Below are 21,665 nucleotides of genomic sequence, written 5' to 3' on the forward strand. Positions count from 1 at the left end.
AATCTAAAACATAAAAACGTGTCACTATAAGTGGTTATAACTTTGGAACACTTTAACATATCCAAGTGATTCTGAGTTTTCTCGGGACACTTTTTACTTCATTTTAGTTGAAAATGTTTGTTGGTATGTTTTGTGTTTGTTTATAAAAAAAACATATATTTGGAAAAAAATTGGAAAAGTTCCAGATTTTTCAAAATTCTAAATGTTCTATTTTTTTTACACATATTCATACAGTAAAAAACTTCATAACTAACATTTTCATAAAAAACACAAAATCCTGCTATTGGGGGACTTGCTCAGATTTCAAGTCACTTAAATAATATTAAAACCCCATTAATTACCCCATTATAGAAACTATACCCATCAAGGTATATTAAACAACTTTTATGAAGTTTGTTTACCTTTTACTGTATATACTCGAGTATAAGCCGACCCGAGTATAAGCCGAGACCCCTCATTTTACCACCAAAAACTGGGAAAACCTATTGACTCGAAGTATAAGCCGAGGGTGTAGTATACAGCCAGTCCCCGTGTAGTATACAGCCAGTCCCCGTGTAGTATACAGCCAGCCCCCATGTTGTATACAGCCAGCCCCCATGTTGTATACAGCCTGCTCCCATGTTGTATACAGCCTGCCCCCAAGAGGTATACAGCCTGCCCCCATAAAGTATACAGCCTGCCCCCATAAAGTATACAGCCTGCCCCCATAAGGTATACAGCCTGCCCGCATAAGGTATACAGCCTGCCCCCATAAAGTATACAGCCTGCCCCCATAAAGTATACAGCCTGCCCCCATAAGGTATACAGCCTGGCCCCAAAAGGTATACAGCCTGCCCGCATAAGGTATACAGCCTGCCACCATAAAGTATACAGCCTGCCCCTATAAAGTATACAGCCTGCCCCCTGCGAATAAAAAAAATAAAAAATTGTAATACTCACCTTCCGGTGTCCCGATCTTCAGCGCGAGGCTCCTATTCTCTCTTCTGTAGCAGGCAGATTGCGTCCATGCGATCTGCCGGCAGGCGCGCACTATGATACCGTGGTGTCGCGGCTGATGACGTCATCAGCTGCGACACCGCTGCATCTTATTGTACGCCCGCCGGGAGATCGCATGGACGCGATCTGCCTGCTACAGAAGAGAGAAGAGGAGCCGCTGCCGCCTGGCACCGCGCCGAGAATCGGGAGCCTCGCGCTGAATATCTGGACCCGCGCTGAAGATCGGGACACCGCAGAGTAAGTATTACGTTTTGTTTTTTTTTCTTGACTCGTGTATAAGCCGAAGTGAGGTTTTTCAGCTTTTACACGAGTATATACGGTACTTGTTTTACAGGGGTCACAACAAAATTGTGTGCAAATTACATTTTTTTGGGCTAAATAAATCTATTTTTTTTAAAATATACACATTCTCAGTGGATAAAATACCAAAACACTCCACAAAGTTTGATAGCCAATTTTTCCTGAGATCCCTATTCCCCCATATGTGGTGGTAACCTGCTGTACAGGCACATGCAAGGGCATTGAAGGGAAGCTGCGCCATTGAGAGCAGATAATGTATTGTCACTTTTTAAAGGCTATACAATCTTTTTGGTAATTTGGACATATAAAGGCTTATTTTCTGTGAGAGAGGATGCACTTTACAAATGCTTCATTGTAGTGGTTCTTTAGCTGAGATTACATGAACTCTTGTATGCATGGAGGAATAGAAAATCGTGAATTCTGGTTTTGTTTCTTTTTGTATTTTCATGGTCAATAAACATTGATCGAAGAATACAAAACATATCACAAAATTAATTTCTTAGGCAAATCAGTAACAGTAGTATTGTGACATAGAGATGATATAATGATATAATGAGGTAACTTGTATCTCTGAACTATGCGCCTTGCAGATCAGAGGGTTACACGAATTGAGTTAGGTGAGCTGTCTCACACAGTTCACTGTCATGGTAGAATTGTATCAAGCCTAGGTAATATTACACTAAACAAACATATCAACATTCATATAACAGGTATGTCACGAAAAAATGAGTCATATTGTGAATCAAGAACAGGATGGGTATTAGAAGGAGGGGATGCTGGGTAAAAGTGCCTTCAGATGGGGTGAAGTGTATGTGTAGCTCAAGGAGTCACCCCAGATGAGACTCAAGCGGTCAGTGCAGATGAGTCTTTGAAGGCCAACCATGCAGACCATGTGGAGTAAAACACTGTCACCCTGTCTTCATCTATAGCCTTAAAGGGCACCTACCACCACAAATCTACCTATGAAGGTAGATCGGGTGGTAGGTGGATAAATGGGATGTGAGGATAGCCCTTTTAAGGGCTAATCCTCACGTCCCCGCAATTTTTTGGTAACTTTTATGAAACGTTTATGCTAATTTTCTTATGCGGCTACTGGAGCGTGGAGAAGCCGCATCTGAGGTTACACGAGGCGGCTACTCCACGCCCCGGTAGCCACTTTACCCCTCCTACTCACCATCTTCGGCGCACAGCTGCTCGTAGCTGCACGCCCTCGTTCAACGATCCGGCAGTCTGTGCATGCGCAGAACAGCAGGCCCGCACCTGCGCGGTCACTGCTCCAAAGCCGGGGCTGCACAGGTGCAGGCCTGCTGTTCTGCGCATGCGCAGACTGCAGGATTGTCGGACGAGGGCGCGCAGCTACAAGCAGCTGCGCGCCGAAGATGGTAAGTAGGAGGAGAAAAGAGGCTACCGAGTCGTGGAGTAGCTGCCTCGTGTAACCTCAGATGCGGCTAATCCACGCCCCAGTAGCCGCATAATAAAATTAGCATAAACGTTTCATAAAAGTTACCAAAAAATTGCGGGGACGTGAGGATTAGCCCTTCAAAGGGCTATCCTCCCGTCCCATTGATCCACCTACCACCCGATCTACCTTTATAGGTAGATTTGTGGTGGTAGGTTCCCTTTAAGCTCCTCCATTCTTTGGATGTGAGTCACCGCAGTCACCCAGTCAGCTCTCGAAGGAGGTGTGCTCAACCTCCAACATCTGGGTATAGTCTGGCGTGTAGCAACAAGGAAATTTCTCAACAAACCCTTTTAAATTTTTGAGATGGGACCAGGTAATGCTGAGAGCAATGCCTGTTCTGGAGTAAAAGTCACGCGCGATTTGGTTAAAGCATTATATAGATCATTGATATTGTGCCATAGGGGCGTGATTAGGGGACAGCTCCACCATATATGTAGCATCGTGCCCGTTTCAAGTCCACACCGCCAGCATTGATCTGATACCTGGGGATAGATTTGCTGCAGTCTGGCCGGAGTACAGTACCAACATGAAAGTATTTTAAAATTGAGCTCTTGCAATCTACATGATGAGGACAGGGTATGCGTCAGTGTGTATACCGTATGGTTTTTTTTGTATTTTTTGGAATCGTACACAGTACCGTAAAAACAACATATTATCTTTATTCTATAGATAACTACAATCACAGTGATACCTCATTTATATAGTCTTTTTAATATATTTTTACAATTTTACTAAAGAAAAATAATATAGAGAACATCTACCGTATATACTCGAGTATAAGCTGACCCGAGTATAAGCCGAGACCCCTAATTTTGACACAAAAAACTGGAAAAACCTATTGACTTGAGTATAAGCCGAGGGTGGGAAAAAGGTCACAGTCCCCTGGAGTATATAGACAGCCACCTGGAGTATATAGCCTGCCAGCCCCCGGAGTATATAGCCTGCCAGCCCCCTGGAGTATATAGGCCGCCTGCCTGTGCCCCCAAGTATATAGCTTGCCTGCCTGCCCCCTTAAGTATATAGCCTGAATGCCTGCCCCCTCGAGTATATAGCCCACCTGCCCCCTCGAGTATATAGCCGCCTGCCTGCTCCCTCGAATATATAGTCTGCCTGCCTGCTCCCTCGAATGTATAGCCTGCCTGCCTCCTCAAATATATAGCTTGCCCCCTCGAGTATATACCCTGCCTGCCCCCCTCGAGTATATAGCCTGCCTGCCCCCTCGAGTATATAGCCTGCCTGCCCCCTAGTTTATATAGCCTGCCTGCCCGCTCGTTTATATAGCCTGCCTGCCCCCTTGAGTATATAGCCTGCCAGCCCCTCACGGTCTGACATCATAGTGTGTGCCGATGCGGCTGACGTCACGAAAACTGTGACGGACCAGGTCCCGATGTCGGAGACGCAATGGGTGCCGGGGAGCATCAGAGGGTGAGTTCACTGTTTGTTTTTTCCTTGACTCGAGTATAAGCCGAGTTAAGGTTTTTCAGCACATTTTTTATACTCGAGTATATATGGTAATTTGTTTTCATATTGCCATCTTTTCGGAGACATAAGTTTAATAATTTTTGGTGGAAAAAGTTGTTTTAGGGCTTATTTTTTACTTGTTGAGTTGCCTTTTCAGTGGTTCCATTTTGTCATATATAACGTTTTTGGAACATTTTTGTGAAGGGATTTTATGAAAAATGTACAGTTTACTTTATTAGATTTTTATAGGGAATGTTTGTATTTAGGGGACGTTTACTTTATTTAATTAATTCTTTTTATTACAAAAAGTTTATTAAGTGTTTTTTTGTTACAGGTTGGCTTGAACAAGGGATGCTCTGATCGCTTGTTTAAGCTCTTATTCATATAACACAGTGTATTACAGATGTATTTCACACTGAGCATGTGTTACATCCGGGTACAACCAGGAGGTAGGAGGCAGGAGGCTCACGGAAGACATCACACAAATTGGGGCACTGACAGACCCCGAAGGCTTCCATCTGAGCAACAGACACTCAGCGCCATGGGGTGTCCAAATCCAAATACTGCCATGCAGTACTATTACATCAAATGTCAGTAAGTGGTTAGCCTGATTTATTATTGGAAATCTTGTATAAAAAGCTTCAAGCCTAACTTAAGCATTTGTGCATTTTGTCCATTTTGTGCTGCTCTGCTGGGCATTTGCCCATGGCTCCCTGTCCTAAAGGAGCCCCTATGCATGTGGACTTTTTAGGGCAGAAGATGTATTGCTCCTTTAATACCCCTTGATTGAATGACCAGGTGAAGATGCTTATTATCTATTAGTCTAGTTATCTATCCCCTATAATGTGTCTATTTCCTATTTATATATCTGTCTATCTAACTATTTATCTATCTACTTTTTGTCTATCTAAGTATCCATAAACCTACCTATTGTCACTGATGCCCCTGCAATCCGTGCCCCCTGGTGTGCCACTGCGCTCCCTGACCCGGACTTACCTCTCTACCTCTCTTACCTGCTTCACGACTAGGCCACATCCTCGCTCCTGCTGCCAAGGCCACACGCTCCCGCTGCTAGGGCGCGCGCATGCTCTCTCTCCCAGCCTTAAAGGGCCAACGCCCTCCTGATTGCCACTGGCTAATCCGGTTCAGCCCTTATAATCCGGCACCTCCCTTCCTTCCTGGCCGGATCTTCAGCATTGTTGCAGCTTTGTTTCAGCATTCTATGGAACTTCCAAGGTTTCCACACCTCGCTTCCCACAGTGGTTCCTGTTGTAGTGATTGCCCATGAGCATTTCCAGTCGCTCCTGTTCCTCCAGCGTTTCCAGACGCCTCCGTGTTTGAAATTCAAAAAATTGACCATGCACAAACACCAGTACTCCAAAAGCACCCATACTTGGTGCGGAAGTCCCCCATTTAGGGGACAGAACGCATGGGGAGCCCTCCACCTCCTTCACACCAATCATAGCACCCTAAGGCTATCTGACATGGGATGCCGACTGAGACTTACACTTGGACATGTAAAGTATTGAGACCAGTTCACACTTAGGACTTACCTCTGTTGACCTTTTATTTTTTCTACATCAGGTTCTGTGTATTCAGGTTTCTACTCAGCATTGACTCTGATTACTAGGGATTATGGGTGCTTTTGGAGTACTGTTATAGTGCAGGAGGTGTTTTGCCAGTTATCCTCACAGGGAATTCTGGCCAATGAATTTACTAATGTACTTGGTACAATTTTTATTGTTTTTAATCTGTCTTTCTTGTTTATGTCGGGATACAAATAAATTTCATGTATGCCTTTTTGTTACTTCAATAAAGTGATTTTGTATATTGTCAGATGACACATCTCTTGCTCTTTTTGTATATATAGACGCCTCCGTGTTCCTCCAGTATTTCCAAACACCTCCTTGTTCCTCCAGGGTTTTCAGACGCCTCCGTGTTCCTGTCTCCAGCGTTCCCAGACGCCTCCAAGCCACCAACTCTCCTCCAAGGACCTCTATGTTCCTGCCCACCTGGGTCCTATACCAGCTACTACCTGCTTGCCTGCCATGAGTTCCAGCTCATCCTATCAAGCCACTTTCCTGCTGTCATCCCAGGCTCAGATTGTGTCCTACATCCCTGTCATTCCTGGCTGCCCCTGCAGGTTTAGTGACACCCGGGGAATGACCTGGTGGCACCCCGTTGCAGTAAGACCATCCCGCTTTGCGGCGGGCGCTGGTGAAGACCAGGGTGCAACTTAGACTCCGGTCTCGGTTTGCGGCTATTGCTCTCTCCATCTTCCAAGGTGGTCTAGAGGGTCCACTAGTCCACAGTACCTTCAGTTGCCTGTGCGACCGTTATACCTATCTATCTCTTATCTAATATTTATCATATCTATCTATCTATCCATCTATCCATCTATCTTCTACTGTCTTCTATCATCTACTTATATCTTATATAAATATATTTTTGCATCTATAAATCTATCATTTCATATTTTCATATTTTTCTTCTATTATCAATCTACCTATCATCTGTCTATCTCCTATAAAATTCTCCTCCATTCCCATATTACTGATTGCCTTGCCATACTACCGTTTGTAAACTACTAATTTATCCCTGGCTCATTTTCTGGTTTAGAAAACTACGAATTTGTCACACTTAGTTTTTGAGTCAAGTGTTTGAGTCAAGGGCAGGGTGGTCATTCCTATTGTTTTACCTGATTGTTATTTTTTTTTTCTTCTTTATTGAAAATCTGAAAAAGCCCATTGAACATTTCACACATTTTCAAATTCACAGCAAATTCCAAAATATTATGCATACTGTGTGTAATTCCCATACTAAGTTATCTTTTAACCCCTTATCACCGACACTAGTTTTCAGCTCAATGACCAGACTCGATTTTTCAAATCTGACATGTCTCACGATAATTGGTTATAACTTCGGAACGCTTTAACATATCCTGGTGATTTTGAGAATGTTTTCTCGTGACACATTATACTTCATGATAGTTATAAAATTTAAGTGATAAGTTTTGCGTTTCGTTCTGAAAAAAAGTGAAAATTTGGCAAAAGTTTGTAAAAATTCTTCATTTTCCAAGTTTGAAATGTTCTGGTTTCCAGACAGGAAGTAAAACTACCCAAAAAGTTTGATAATTAACATTTACAGAATATCTGCTTTATGTTGGGATGATATTTTATGCTTCCGGTCATTTTTCTAGGATGTAATGAGGCGCAGAACTTTAGGTGCGATTTTTCTTATTTTCATGAAAATTGCCATAACTCACATTTTGAGGGACAACTCAGCTTTCAAGTGACTTTGAGAGGCCTAAATAATAGTAAAACCTCATAAATTACCCCACTATAGAAAGTTCACCCCTCAACATATGTAAAACAACTTCTATTAAGTCCATTAACCCTTTAAGTGTTTCACATGGGTTAAAAAATATGGACCTGCGATTTAGAAACTATGGAATTTTTTTGGAAATACATTCATTTAGGCCAAAACTGACATTTTCAGAATAAATTAAATGATGAAACGCACTGCAACGCTTGATGCCCAATTCCTCCCGAGTTTACTGATACCCCATATGTGGTGGTAAACGGCTGTACGGGCGCACGGCCGAGCATAGAATGAAAGGAGGCGCCATTCACAGCAGATTTGTATTGTCACATTGTACAACCTATAAATTTTTATTTTTTTTGGTAATGCGATCATATGAGGGCTTATTTTTTATGGGATGAGATACAATGTATAAATAATTTATTTTGGGAGTCTAAAGCTTATTCATGAGATTTTATTAACTATTTCAAGGGGGACACAAACAAAATCATCAATTTTTATTTTGGATTGTGAGCATTTCCCCCCCCCCCACGCTCACCGTAACGTAAAAATAATATTTTATCTTTATTCTCTGGTTCACTACGATTGCGGTGATACCTCATTTATATAGTTTTTCTTATTTTGCTCAATTTTCCTGAGCAAAACCAATATTGGAGAAAATCGTATTGTTTTTACTATTGACAACTTTTCAGGGCCATAACTTCTGTATTTTTCTGTTGTCAGATCTGGTTGAGGGCTTATTTTTTGCAAAACAGTTGTTCTTTTCAGTCGTATCATGTTAGGTACCGTAACTTTTTTTGATCACTTTTTAGAACATTTTTTGTGATGGTGTTTGATGAAAAATTGTATATTATGGGAAGTTTTTCGAGTTTTTTTTTTACGTAGTTCACCGAGCGGGTTCAATATTGATTTAGATTTATTGTACAGATTAATACGGACGCGGTGATACCTCATTTATATAGTTTTTCTTATTTTGCTCAATTTTCCTGAGCAAAACCAATATTGGAGAAAATCGCATTGTTTTTACTATTGACAACTTTTCAGGGCCATAAATTCTGTATTTTTCTGTTGTCAGATCTGGTTGAGGGCTTATTTTTTGCGAAAACAGTTGTTCTTTTCAGTCGTATCATATTAGGTACCGTAACTTTTTTTGATCACTTTTTAGAACATTTTTTGTGATGGTAAATTGTATATTATGGGAAGTTTTTCGAGTTTTTTTTTTACGTAGTTCACCGAGCGGGTTCAATATTGATTTAGATTTATTGTACAGATTAATACGGACGCGGTGATACCAAATATGTACGTGTTTTGTGTTTTATATACTTTATTTGCATTTTATGTGTTACTGGGGAGATTATGGGACTTTTATTTTATTTATTTATTTAATTATATTATAAAAAGATTTAATTTTTTTTTTTTTACTTTTTTACATTTTCTACTTCTTGGCTTGAATAAGCGATCATCCGATCGCTTATTCAAGCCTTTACACTGCAATACACTTGTATTGCAGTGTATAGTGAAAGTAACTGAGCATGCTGCGCATGCTCAGTTACTTACAGCCGGGTCCTGCCAGGAAGGCAGGACCCGGTGAGAAGAGGAGCCGACAGCCCCGGGTCACTCGTCGGAACCCGGGGCAGCGGCAGGAGGGATCGGATCCCCCGGTAAGCACACCGGGGGGGTCCGATCCACGGGGGACACACTTGCACGCCGCGGTCATGCTTGACCGCGGCGTGCAAGGGGTTAAACACCCGGGATCGGAGTTTTTCCGATCCCGGGTGTTAGTGCCGGGTCTGGGCTGTGATATCACAGCCCGACACCGGCACCAGCGAGACCCGGTGTCCCGAAAACTTCTTCTGATGCGCCGCCGTAGAAAGGCGTCGCATCAGAAGAAGTACCCTTAATGACCGACGTAGAATCCCGATAGGGCGGTCATTAAGGGGTTAAGATATCTTTTTCCCCCTCTTGCCCCTCACCACCACTCAATCCCATCCATAACTCCAGATATATAACCTGAAACTGAATAAATATATATGTGGAAAACAATGCTGTATTAATTCCAGTATTAATCTCTCATGCCATACTGATTATGTTATTACCCTGTAATGTCTTTATATATATACATATATATGCACTCACCGGCCACTTTATTAGGTACACCATGCTAGTAACGGGTTGGACCCCCTTTTGCCTTCAGAACTGCCTCAATTCTTTGTGGCATAGATTCAACAAGGTGCTGGAAGCATTCCTCAGAGATTTTGGTCCATATTGACATGATGGCATCACACAGTTGCCGCAGATTTGTCGGCTGCACATCCATGATGCGAATCTCCCGTTCCACCACATCCCAAAGATGCTCTATTGGATTGAGATCTGGTGACTGTGGAGGCCATTTGAGTACAGTGAACTCATTGTCATGTTCAAGAAACCAGTCTGAGATGATTCCAGCTTTATGACATGGCGCATTATCCTGCTGAAAGTAGCCATCAGATGTTGGGTACATTGTGGTCATAAAGGGATGGACATGGTCAGCAACAATACTCAGGTAGGCTGTGGCGTTGCAACGATGCTCAATTGGTACCATGGGGCCCAAAGAGTGCCAAGAAAATATTCCCCACACCATGACACCACCACCACCAGCCTGAACCGTTGATACAAGGCAGGATGGATCCATGCTTTCATGTTATTGATGCCAAATTCTGACCCTACCATCCGAATGTCGCAGCAGAAATCGGGACTCATCAGACCGGGCAACGTTTTTCCAATCTTCTACTGTCCATTTTCGATGAGCTTGTGCAAATTGTAGCCTCAGTTTCCTGTTCTTAGCTGAAAGAAGTGGCACGCGGTCTGGTCTTCTGCTGCTGTAGCCCATCTGCCTCAAAGTTTGACGTACTGTACGTTCAGAGATGCTCTTCTGCCTACCTTGGGCGTAACGGGTGGCGATTTGAGTCACTGTTGCCTTTCTATCAGCTCGAACCAGTCTGCCCACTCTCCTTTGACCTCTGGCATCAACAAGGCATTTCCGCCCACAGAACTGCCGCTCACTGGATGTTTTTTCTTTTTCGGACCATTCTCTGTAAACCCTAGAGATGGTTGTGCGTGAAAATCCCAGTAGATCAGGAGTTTCTGAAATACTCAGACCGGCCCTTCTGGCACCAACAACCATGCCACGTTCAAAGGCACTCAAATCACCTTTCTTCCCCATACTGATGCTCGGTTTGAACTGTAGGAGATTGTCTTGACCATGTCTACATGCCTAAATGCACCATGCAGCCATGTGATTGGCTGATTAGAAATTAAGTGTTAACGAGCAGTTGGACAGGTGTACCTAATAAAGTGGCCGGTGAGTGTATATATATATAAATATATATATATATATATATATATATATATATATACCCGATGATCTGTAGAATATGATGGTCCTAAATAAATAAAGTGTTATTATTAAGTTCACTCACTGTGCTTTTTGCCCCAAATGCAAGGGGCCTTTATGACTTTTTGAGCACATATTGGGGCTCATTTACCAAGGGTCCAGCGGACCGCACTTTCGTCGGACATCCCGACGATTTCCATTTTGCGCAGCTTGGACAGGGATTTAAAAGGGTTTTTTCGTGCATGCAATCAGATTTCATGCGACAGAAATCGGGGGGCGGGCCTTTGGACGAGGACCAGGAGGAAGATTGTGAACTCTGGCGGACCTGAGCGGGGAAGCAACAGATACAGGATCTCTGGCGCACTATCTAAGTGAATCGTGGCACACTGCATTCCTGACGGACAATCCACTTTCGGGAACTCCGAGGGACCAGGTAAGTCAATGTGCCCCATTATGGTGAAATCTGTGACATTAAAAAATAATAATTTTTAGGCGCTAAATTTAGCAAATCTTACAAATCTTATCACAGAGCCAGGTGTACGATAAATTAGTTGCAAAATTTCTCCTCTGTTTTAGATCCTTTCTTCTTTATACAGGGATCTGGACTGCAAAGCCACTACCTCTTCTGGATATCAGCTGGCCCAGGTATGTCAGCAGAATCCAAGTAACAAGAAGTACAACTGGAGCAGGCAGCAAACACACAGAGCAGGTTCATCTATGTGTCATGATACACAGACACAGATCAGAAATGGAGTCAGAAGCAGTGTTGCACATCTCTGCTGGAAGCATTAGAAACAGGTACCTCATTGCTATTATGGACCATGGTGAGAAGCAGGAACAGTAACAGGGCGGTGGCTACAGTAGGTAAATGGCATTGGTGGGCATGAACTGCCACCATTACTTTCCATTGGCTAAATGAGAAATGGCTCTTCTGCATAAGGCCTTTCCTCCACAGTAGCGGTGCCTAGTAGAGAGTGAATTTATAACATAACTGTAAAGTTACTGACAAAAAAAATAGTTTTAGCACACTTGGAGAGAGTATTTGACAACAATTCCAACAATATCTGTATCATGCTGCTGAGTTCTTCCTAGACAGAGATATATCTGGTATATTTTACATTATATCTCATTAAATCAAATTCAGCTATTACTGATGTGGGTGGGCACTGCCAGGTTGTGACATCAGCTCAGGGAATTGAAGCCAAAACAGGACAGCATGTTTGTAATTGGCCAATCTGAAGCATGTGATGAGTCACATGCTTAGGACATCCCAGGAGGTCTTTTGCCAGAACACTAATGACTTTCAAATGATGCAGGACAGTATGTTTGTAATTGGACGACCTGAAGCATGTAATGAGTCATCACTAAAGGTCCTATAGCCCTTCCTAACACGCCTAACATCTCTAGCTGTTCTATATGGTTTCCCATGGTTACCAGACAGTATGGCAAATAGAGATTTGCCATGCCTCTGCTAGCTGCTAAAGACCTAAAGATAGCTAATTAGAGTAAATTAGAGAATTGCTTATTTATTCTTAGTGCAGAGTTAGGCAAAAGTTTTTATACATTACAGTTGTTCTTTAAGATTCTGTTTGCATGTATGCATTAGCAACGTATGATATAAGACTTTTACATGATCATAATATGGGCACACTTGTGCCCTATGTTACTGACCTTGCGTCTAATCCTAGTATCATTAATCCCTATGTCGCTATTAGTTTGTGGCATTAGACTCATGTTTTGGCAATACCATTTGGCTCAAACGGGAATAAAGAAATGTGCCGCATGAAATACACATATCAGTGTAAATAGGTAATTGTTCAATGTTACCGGCATAAAATAGTAAATGCATTATTTTGTACTATGTTCAATGACTCCTAGCATCCTCTTAATCACTTGGGCTTGCTGACTGCTGAAATTGACAATGTCTGAGAGTAAATAATTTGTCTTGCCAGCTTCAAGGCAGAAGAGACAATCACTGGGTAATGAGAAAGGAAACAAGTTAAATGTGACTCTCAATAGATGAACAGCAATTTTCGAAATGGCAGTTCTAAAAGAAGCTCAAATCTGAAGACTATAGATGCCTATTGTACTGAAGAAACATTATTTGTTAGGAACATTCAAAGTTGTATCTCTCCCCTCATCATCAGTACGCCTGGCATTGAACATGTTAAATCTCCACTCTTGGCAGCATGGTTGAAGAGCAGGTAATGAGCCATGGAAGAACAGCCATCTGTTGCTGAAGATATTTAGATTTATATTGTGCAGTTGCTGGTGAGCGCAGGATTTCATAAAACAAGAGAAAGTGACAGAGAAAAGGACAAGTACATAGAACCAACTACGATACAGCTGCAGCCAATGATATTGTATCGAATAACTCAAGAAAATCACTTCTCTGCTATGGAAGTAGCCTCACGGGAAGAATCAATGACCTTAACACAAGGTAAATATTTAAAGAATGCTAAAGAAGTCTTTTCTGCTTAATATGATAATAAGTCTAAGAAATATAGGGAACTATGTATCTGATGTCCTTACAATATTGAACAAAATAAAGAAATAAACATTTATGAAAAAAAAACATTCAAGTTAGTAAATCTGTGTTCCCATTGTGATTACTTAAAAGCATCCCTAAGGCAACATAATTGTACAAACAGAAAAACATTTTGCAAATGCAGGTCTATTAAGTCCTCTATTATTCTCATTAGGTATTTATGAAACATGAACATGTAGCTGATGGGAGATATAGATTCACGATCCAGGCTGAATGAATTAGAACACAGACCTTTACTGTCCAAGGCCAGGGAGAGTCCATTACAATTCCTACAGCGGTGCTCCGCTGCAATACAAAAGTTCAAAGCCGCAATTCACATTGTGGTCTTTAGGCAACGGTTGTTTTGCGGAATAGTTGCTCTTCCTATGGTCCTATGACCAGAAATAGCTGTTACCTGAAAACAAAGCTATTCTCCTCTCTCCCATTTCTGGTTATTTCCATGGAAACTGAATAAAACAATGACTGTTTTTATTGATGAGTGCATGTGCATTTATCCTTTATATTGATTCTCAGTGTTCACCCTCATGATAATTTGGTGAATGGAGGTTATAGGGCAGATTCATCAGGACTTTTAGTCTAGTTTTCTGGTGTACAAGCCCAACAGTCGCAATTCCTGGCTGCGGATGAAAAAGGGGCTGTGTCCAATGGTGGAATGGGCCAGTGTGGGGCAGCGCAGCCGGCCATCAGATATAAATACAACGCTACAGTGGATTCAGGGTTTAATCATAGCTGGAACACAACCTGTGAGCATATGGTAAATGCCCTTCCCTTGTCCTTAAAGGGGCTTTCCCACGAACAAAAGTTAGGTCCCATCCACAGGATAGGGCCTAACTTTCTGATCACTGGAGTTCTCAGTGCTACTAATGGAGCAGACAGCCACTCATGACCATTCTCTCTATTAACCTCTATGGAGTTGACGAAAATTGCCGAGCGCCGAACTCGGTGATCTCCGTCAGATTAATGGAGCAGAAGGGTCTTGTGCAGCTGTCTGCTCCATTAGTCTGATGGAGCGACGAGGGGTCCGACGGAGGTACGTGGGACCTCTCGTTTTCATTTTCAGCACTGAGACCCCCAGTGATCAGTAAGTTAGGCCCTATACTGTGGATAGGGCCTAACTTTTGTTTGTGACAAGGCTTCCCCATGATAAGGACCCTATGTAGAGAGCTTTTAGAAGTTTCATGCCTAGGGCCACAAGTTCCTAAATCTTCTTCCACATGTGGATTAGGTTTATGATACTGTGGCTGGCCCTGTAAGGCCTAAGTTTGTCATGTTTTTGTCAGGTTTTTCAGCTTTGTGTCAAATTCTGTTTACCTTCCGTTTTCCTTTTATGTTTGTGCTTCTTAAATGGAGATCCAGGTGTGAACCAGGATGAACTCAGAGTCCTTAAAAAACTGAAAGGAAGGAAAAAAACTGTGGCAAATGACTGTCACTCGTTATGTTTTCTGCTGAACATTTGTGGACCTACTTTGTCGGTGGCTATGGAACATTTATATTTTATGAACTGGATATAAGAAAAAGCATCTGAACACTGGGGATCTAACAACTGTAAGCACCAGTGATCATGTCCTCACGTGACACCTATGAGGTTGGATCCCAGTGATGAGACATTTATCCTCAGTTCTGTAAATAGGGGAAAAAATATATTAGCAGCAAAACCATATTTTTGTAAAGTAACATTTGACCTAACAGTCGCAGAACCTAACCTTTACACATACCAAATATTCACATACTATACAAAGGTAAAAAAAAGAATTCAAATTTTTCTCATTTGGGAAACCAAATAAATTCAGTGAATTTCCTGCATAGTTCAAAGCAATGAAGATATTTTTATAGTGTCCATGAAAGTGCCATGTGTTGGATTATTGTGAGATATGAACAAACTTGCAAGTCGGGGCATGTAATTTATTTTCTTTATGTTACAGACAAACAATTCTGATTCAACAAATTGCAAGGAGAATTGAAAGCAGAGAGATCTGTTTGAGAAGAATGATAGCACTGCAGATGGCTTTTGACAGTTTCAATGGTTTCTACCTCTGAAGGATAAGAATAATATGTCAAGTAGACAGGACATGCTGAGCAGGTATTTGCAAAAACACTTTCAATGTTCTGTCAATTAGTTACAGTGTAAGATATCAGCAAGATCCATAACATTAGCAGTAATTTCCACATTACCAGTAATCTCCCTAATATTACATACAGTCTTCACAGTTTAGCAAAGTTCACATATGCAAGTGGCAAAACTCTAGTCCTAGAAGGAGATTTTTGTGACCATGGTTGGCTCCATTCTTTAATGTAAAGCATGCCAAAACCAGGTAAAGTATTTAACCCCTTGTACTACAATAGTAGTTTAATTTTTTTTTTTTTGCTGTAATTGGACCAAAGATTATAAATAAAGCTTCATTACAGACACCTTACAGCTGATCATTGCAGTGAGGGACTATAGTAAAGCATCCAGAGAGCTTCACCAGAGGTCACAGCGGGCAGAGGGGTCCATCTGTAACTAGGGGTCGTCTGTAAGTCAGGTGTCCTTAAGTAAAAGATTGCCTGTAGTATGATATTCAGGAGCAGATTACAAGTGGCCAGCGCCACATGTGCTTGACCTGTGGAAAAAACATATGCTGGTCGGATTCCAAAGACCGGACACAGTTCAGAGAACAGGAATCCTTGCATCATACATAATTATGATACAAGAAGTGGCGAACTGTAATAGTGATCCATGGAGCTGCTAAGGAGTCCTTGTATCATTATTCTCTATGATGTAAGGACCCCTGTGCACTGTGACCCAGTATACAGCCTGCCAGCCCCTTTTCCCCAGTATACAGCCTGCCAGACCCTGTCCCCCAGTATATAGCCTGCCAGACCCTCTCCCCCAGTATACAGCCTGTCAGCCCTGTCACCCAGTATACAGCCTGCCAGCCCCTGTCACCCAGTATACAGCCTGCCAGCCCCTGTCCCCCAGTATACAGCCTGCCAGCCAGTGCATGCCCCCAGTATATAGCCTGCAGCCTCTGTTCCCCAGTATACAGCCTGTCAGCCTCTGTCCCCCAGTATACAGCCTGCCAGCCTCTGACCCCCAGTATACAGCCTGCCAGCCTCTGTCCCCCAGTATACAGCCTGCCACCCCCTGTCCTCCAGTATACAGCCTGCCAGCCCCTTTCCCCCAGTATACAGCCTGCCAGCCTCTTTTCCCCAGTATACAGCCTGCCAGACCCTGTCCCCCAGTATACAGCGCCTCATGAGGAATGCTTAGCCTATAAGAAAAAAAAAGTGTACTCACCTTCCAACGCCCCCCTGGGAGGTTCTCTTCTGTCCAACGATGCTTGGGCTCCCTCTCTCCGTGCGGTGCCGTCACTTGAGCTGTGACGTCAGTGGTTCGCTGATGTTCTAGTGTGTGCGAGCCCCTAATGTCACAGCTCAGTCAACAGCAGCGCATGGAGAGAGGGAGCCAGAACATCGTTGGACAGAAGAGGACCTCCCGGGGTGGTATCGGAAGGTGAGAACACTTTTTTTTTTTTTAAATAGACTTGAGTATAAGCTGAGTTAGGGTTTTTCAGCACATCTTTTGAGATGAAAAACTCTGCTTATACTTGAGAATGTACGGTATATGTGGTAATTTTAGGGCATTTAGGGGAGTTTTATAATTTTTCTATTTTATTCTTTTATTTGTAAAAAAAATTCCTTTTTTTGTTAATTTTTCCTTTTTTACTGTTCCACTCTGGGACTTGGTTACACTCTTACTTGTTCAAACTAATACACTGCAATACTAATGTATGGTGTTGTATTAGAGTAATCATTGGCTGACATGCACAATGACAGATCCTGTGGGGATCAGCAGCTGAAGACAGCTTGAGGGTCCATCATTAGACTTGCCCATGGAGACTACCCACATCCCCTGAAACCAAGCACAGAGGGGATAGTGATTTAAGTGGGGGCAGATTAGGAAGCCCTATAGCAAGCCCTATTGGGGTCCCTGCTGTTACAGCTGATGCCCGGCTGTTACACACAGCTGAGAACTACCCACTGACTTGGAATGCAATTTCATGGTCAGTAAGGGGTTAACTTTTGTTTTTTTGTTTTATACACCTTATAGCATAGATATCATGTTGTTGTTTATGTTCTACGGGTCAGAATAATTTTGCAGAATAATACCACATTTGGAGAGAAAAATCCCTTATTTTTGCATCACCGTCTTCTAAGAGGCATTACATTAAGTTGTATTGGGGCTTATTTTTTGCAGAATGAGTTTTACTTATTTCAGAATCATTGTGGGGTTAATGTAACTTTTTGATAGCTTTTTTGTTTGGTTGGATGTGCAAAAATACATATTTTTTGGATGTTGTTTTCACTGTACAGGCTTAGTAATGATTTTATGTTATTGTATGCATTGTTATGGATGTGAAGATAAATTACGTGTACTATTTGGTGATTTTCACTGTTTTATACATAGGAGTTTGCCAATTATGGGGCATTTAGGCAACTTTTATCACTTTTCATTTTATTTTTTTTATTTGTAAATATTTTTACATTTTTTTACATTTTTTTTAATTGTCCCACTGTGCCACAGTAGTGTAACTGATGTACGGTAGTGTATTACAGTAGTCAGCTTATGCATTTGAATAGTCTGACATGTACAGTAACAGATCCTGTGATTGTGCTGCTGAAGGCAGCTCTCAGGTACTTGTCTGGACCCCAGGGCTCCCATGGAGACAAACTACGCACACTGAAATTGTCGCAGGGGGGGGGAGCAACTACAGAAGCCCTAAAAATACTGCGGTTATATTTGACCACAGCGTCTATAGGGTTAAACATTTGGGATTGCAAAAATTATTCACGTAAAAGCTGCAGTCCATTGCGCTACGGAATATTATGGAACTATAGAAATAAAAAATAATACTAATAATAAATATTATTATTGCTCCCCTCAGCGATTGTAGAATGTTTTGCATTTTGTAGCATAACGTACATACAGTACATTACTCACAGACCACAGTGGATTACATTTACCATGATACAATCTATCTTTTCCTATAGCTGCCTTCAACCATAACAATAAGATTTCAGCAGACGGAGTCACTGACCTTATATTCTATTTACCGGATCGTCATGGAGAGATACTTTATATAAGGATTGATGTCATATTACGTTCTAGGCTTCATCACACACTTCTATGTTTACACTTTTGCATGTGGCTGATGAAAAATGATGCAGAACATGCCTGAGCAACCTTCAATGTCAAAATAGATTTTTTCCTTCTTAATGCTTACTTAGGAGGAGGCATGCTGCCATCTCTGGGATAGTTTTGCAGATGCAGTTTATGTAATAAGGCTGTAACATGTTCCTATCTCTCAGTTATCATCATTCATCATCAGATGGTATGTGCTGTATGTACAAAGGAATCTCTCCTGTGTAATGACATTCTAGTATACACACCTATAGTATATAATACCAAAGGAAAAAAGACTTTGTTACATGAACTTTGATCATTTAAAGATAACTTGTTCCAGTAAAACTTGTTTTAGTAAAAATCTGTATTTCTCATAAATTAACAATTGTAAAATAGAAGCTAATATGTTGGGGCTGTTAGAATGTTTTTTTAAAATCCTGTTTAACCCTTAGAAGCTCGTAAAAGCTTAGGTGAGTTTTTCAAAAGATTAGGTTCAGGTAAGAATGTATTCCTGTGTCCAATCTGTGGATCAACAATGGGATCAGTATTGCCCAGAGAACAATTTTTTCAAATACATTTCCAAGAGGAATAAAAAAGGAAGTGATCATTACCATAAGAGACGAGTTCTCCCCTTCCTGAGCTTTGGGAAAAATGACAGCAGCATTTTACAAGATTCATCTAAAGCCAAGAAGAACAGACCCGAATTTGATTCAGCAAATCATATTTATGTATTATCATTAGAGATGAGCGAGCACTAAAATGCTCGAGTGCTCGTTACTCGAGTCAAACTTTTCCCGATGCTCGAGTGCTCGTTTCGTATAACGAACCCTATTGAAGTCAATGGGAGACTTGAGCATTTTTCAAGGGGACCAAGGGGACCAATAAAATGTGTCATTTTATTGAGAATTAAGGAAGTCAGTCCTGTTTCTTCGATTTTTTTTATTCAATTTAATATTCGTGGAACTTCAAAAAGGAGAATGACCCGTGTTAAACATCTGCAATGTATTCTTCACACATATTGTTCTTCACATATTATTGTGAAGAACACCTTTCTGTACTCATGTCTTCTGATAAGTTAGCAGATGTATGGAAACATCTGCTCACTCTTGCTCACTCATCTCTAATTATCATTTAAACAGTTGACCACATTTATTAATAGGCAAACTGTACGTAGTGGCAGATTATTCAGGACAGGAATTTGGCACATGTGAAACGGCACCGGAGCACCCCTTTATGTGCAGAGCGTTGCGTCGTGGCGGAGATCCAAGATGAGTGGAACAGCCGGCTGCGCATGTCTGGTGCTGCCCCATTCATCTATATGGAGCTGACAAGAATTGACGAACGCTGCATTATTTATTTATTTATTTATTTACATTTTCAAAATAATTCATAATGACCATTTCTGCTTGACTCTTTCACTGCAGACGCTCATGTTAATGCTGGGTCTATGGAGCTGGCAGCACTGTGCGGCTCCTGCATTCACTGCATAGTGAATCTGCAGCTGTAGACTCAGGACCTGAACCACCTGCCATCAAAAGAGTGTGGGTGTTTAGGATTAAGTTAAATAAGCAACAGAATGGAAATAAATATGGGGAAAAATGAAGCTAATGTTCACCAAAATGTTATAACAGGATGCGGAGCACAAGAAGAAGGAAGGTAAAGGAATGTTTGAATAATTGGGTTATATTCCCCAGTGCTAATCTTATACACTCAGATATTCTGAAGTTTATAAAGCACAATGCACGGCCCTATAACAGATGAGCAGTGGTCAGAGGGACTGGAATTAATGCCAACATTGTTCCCCAGTTGAACCCATAGAGTGTCTCATCTCCTGTTACTCCATAGAGCATACAAATCCCCCCAATTACTTAGGGATTCAACCAGATTCAAACTGCCCTGGTGTGGAGAGGAATCTAAACATATCTACGATAGAGCCCAGCCCCACCCTGCTGCTTTTGAATTTAATTTCAAAATGTGTGTGAACACAGCCTGAGGCTGATAGTTTATATAAGAAGAAGCAGCAGCTAATTCGGAAATTGATTCACCTGAATCCCACCGCTGTGTACCACCACCCTCTCCAAATCCCTAGGGCTCCACATTGTTGAATGGGATGAATTATGAGCAGAAGGATCCAGAGGCTTTTGGGGTCCAGTGCAAAAATGTGCTAGTATAATATTTGATACTAGTACTATAGGCCAGGGCTGCATCATAGGGTGGGGTCTGGGGCGCGCGCCCCGGGCCTTCACCACTTTACCCTAAATGTAGGAAAATTGCTGATGTGCCTGACTTTAGTCTATGGAAAAGCGAGGGAACAATAAGTTCCCTGCTCTGCCATAGACGATCAGATGTAAAGAAAGATGGTGGCGCACAGCTGCTGGCGGCAGTGTGTGACATTGCAGTATGTGACATCATGGCGCCGCCTGTAGCAGGTCGTCGCCACCTATGTTTACATACGATATCCACCCTGACACCATAAGGGAAGATGAGAACAGTGGGGGAATGATGGAAGGCGAGTACAATTTTAGTATTTTATTTAGGACTGTTTATAGTTATTATAGGGGGATTGTATATATTTATTATGGGTGGTGTATATAGCAATAACAGGAGTTTGCATAAAAATATTTATTATAGGGAGGCTGTATATAGTTGTTATAGGGGACTGTATGTAGTTAGTTATTATAGAGAGGATGTATATAGTTATTATAGGGGATATATATAGTTATTGGGGGACTGTATATAGTTATTATAGGGGGTGTATAAAATTATTAAAGGGTGCTGTATATAGTTATAAGGGGCTATATGTAGTTATTATAGGGCAGTGATGGCCAACCTTTTGAAGATAGAGTGCCCAAAGTACAACCAAAACCCATTTATATGTTGCAAAGTGCCAACATGGCAATTTAAGCAGTAATTTATTAATCCCTGCTGTATCACAGGTTTTAATTGTATTGGCGTCATGAGTTCACCAATACAATAGAAAGATGGTGGAGAAATTTGGATTTTAGCTTCCCTCCAGGTTTCCCTGAAGAGGAAGAATCAG

General features: G+C 41.7%; 2 long non-coding RNA genes across 4 annotated transcripts in view; both read left to right on the forward strand.

The window, feature by feature from the left end:
• The window catches only part of LOC140133420 (uncharacterized), a 52,621-nt gene extending 43,726 nt beyond the window's left edge, over positions 1-8,895 (forward strand). Inside the window, exons 3-4 of the long non-coding RNA XR_011855888.1 lie at positions 4,554-4,813; positions 6,139-8,895. This is a non-coding gene — a long non-coding RNA (uncharacterized lncRNA). The remainder of the gene's footprint in view (positions 1-4,553; positions 4,814-6,138) is intronic.
• A 2,097-nt stretch (positions 8,896-10,992) lies between these two features.
• LOC140133423 (uncharacterized) overlaps positions 10,993-21,665 on the forward strand; it is a 38,441-nt gene continuing 27,768 nt past the window's right edge. For 2 of the 3 annotated variants that reach the window (XR_011855890.1, XR_011855889.1), the window contains exons 1-2: positions 10,993-13,353; positions 15,384-15,541. This is a non-coding gene — a long non-coding RNA (uncharacterized lncRNA). The remainder of the gene's footprint in view (positions 13,354-15,383; positions 15,542-21,665) is intronic. The other variant, XR_011855891.1, reaches the window with a different exon arrangement.

The sequence above is a fragment of the Engystomops pustulosus genome, chromosome 5 (genome assembly GCF_040894005.1).
Source record: "Engystomops pustulosus chromosome 5, aEngPut4.maternal, whole genome shotgun sequence".
NCBI lineage: Eukaryota > Metazoa > Chordata > Amphibia > Anura > Leptodactylidae > Engystomops > Engystomops pustulosus.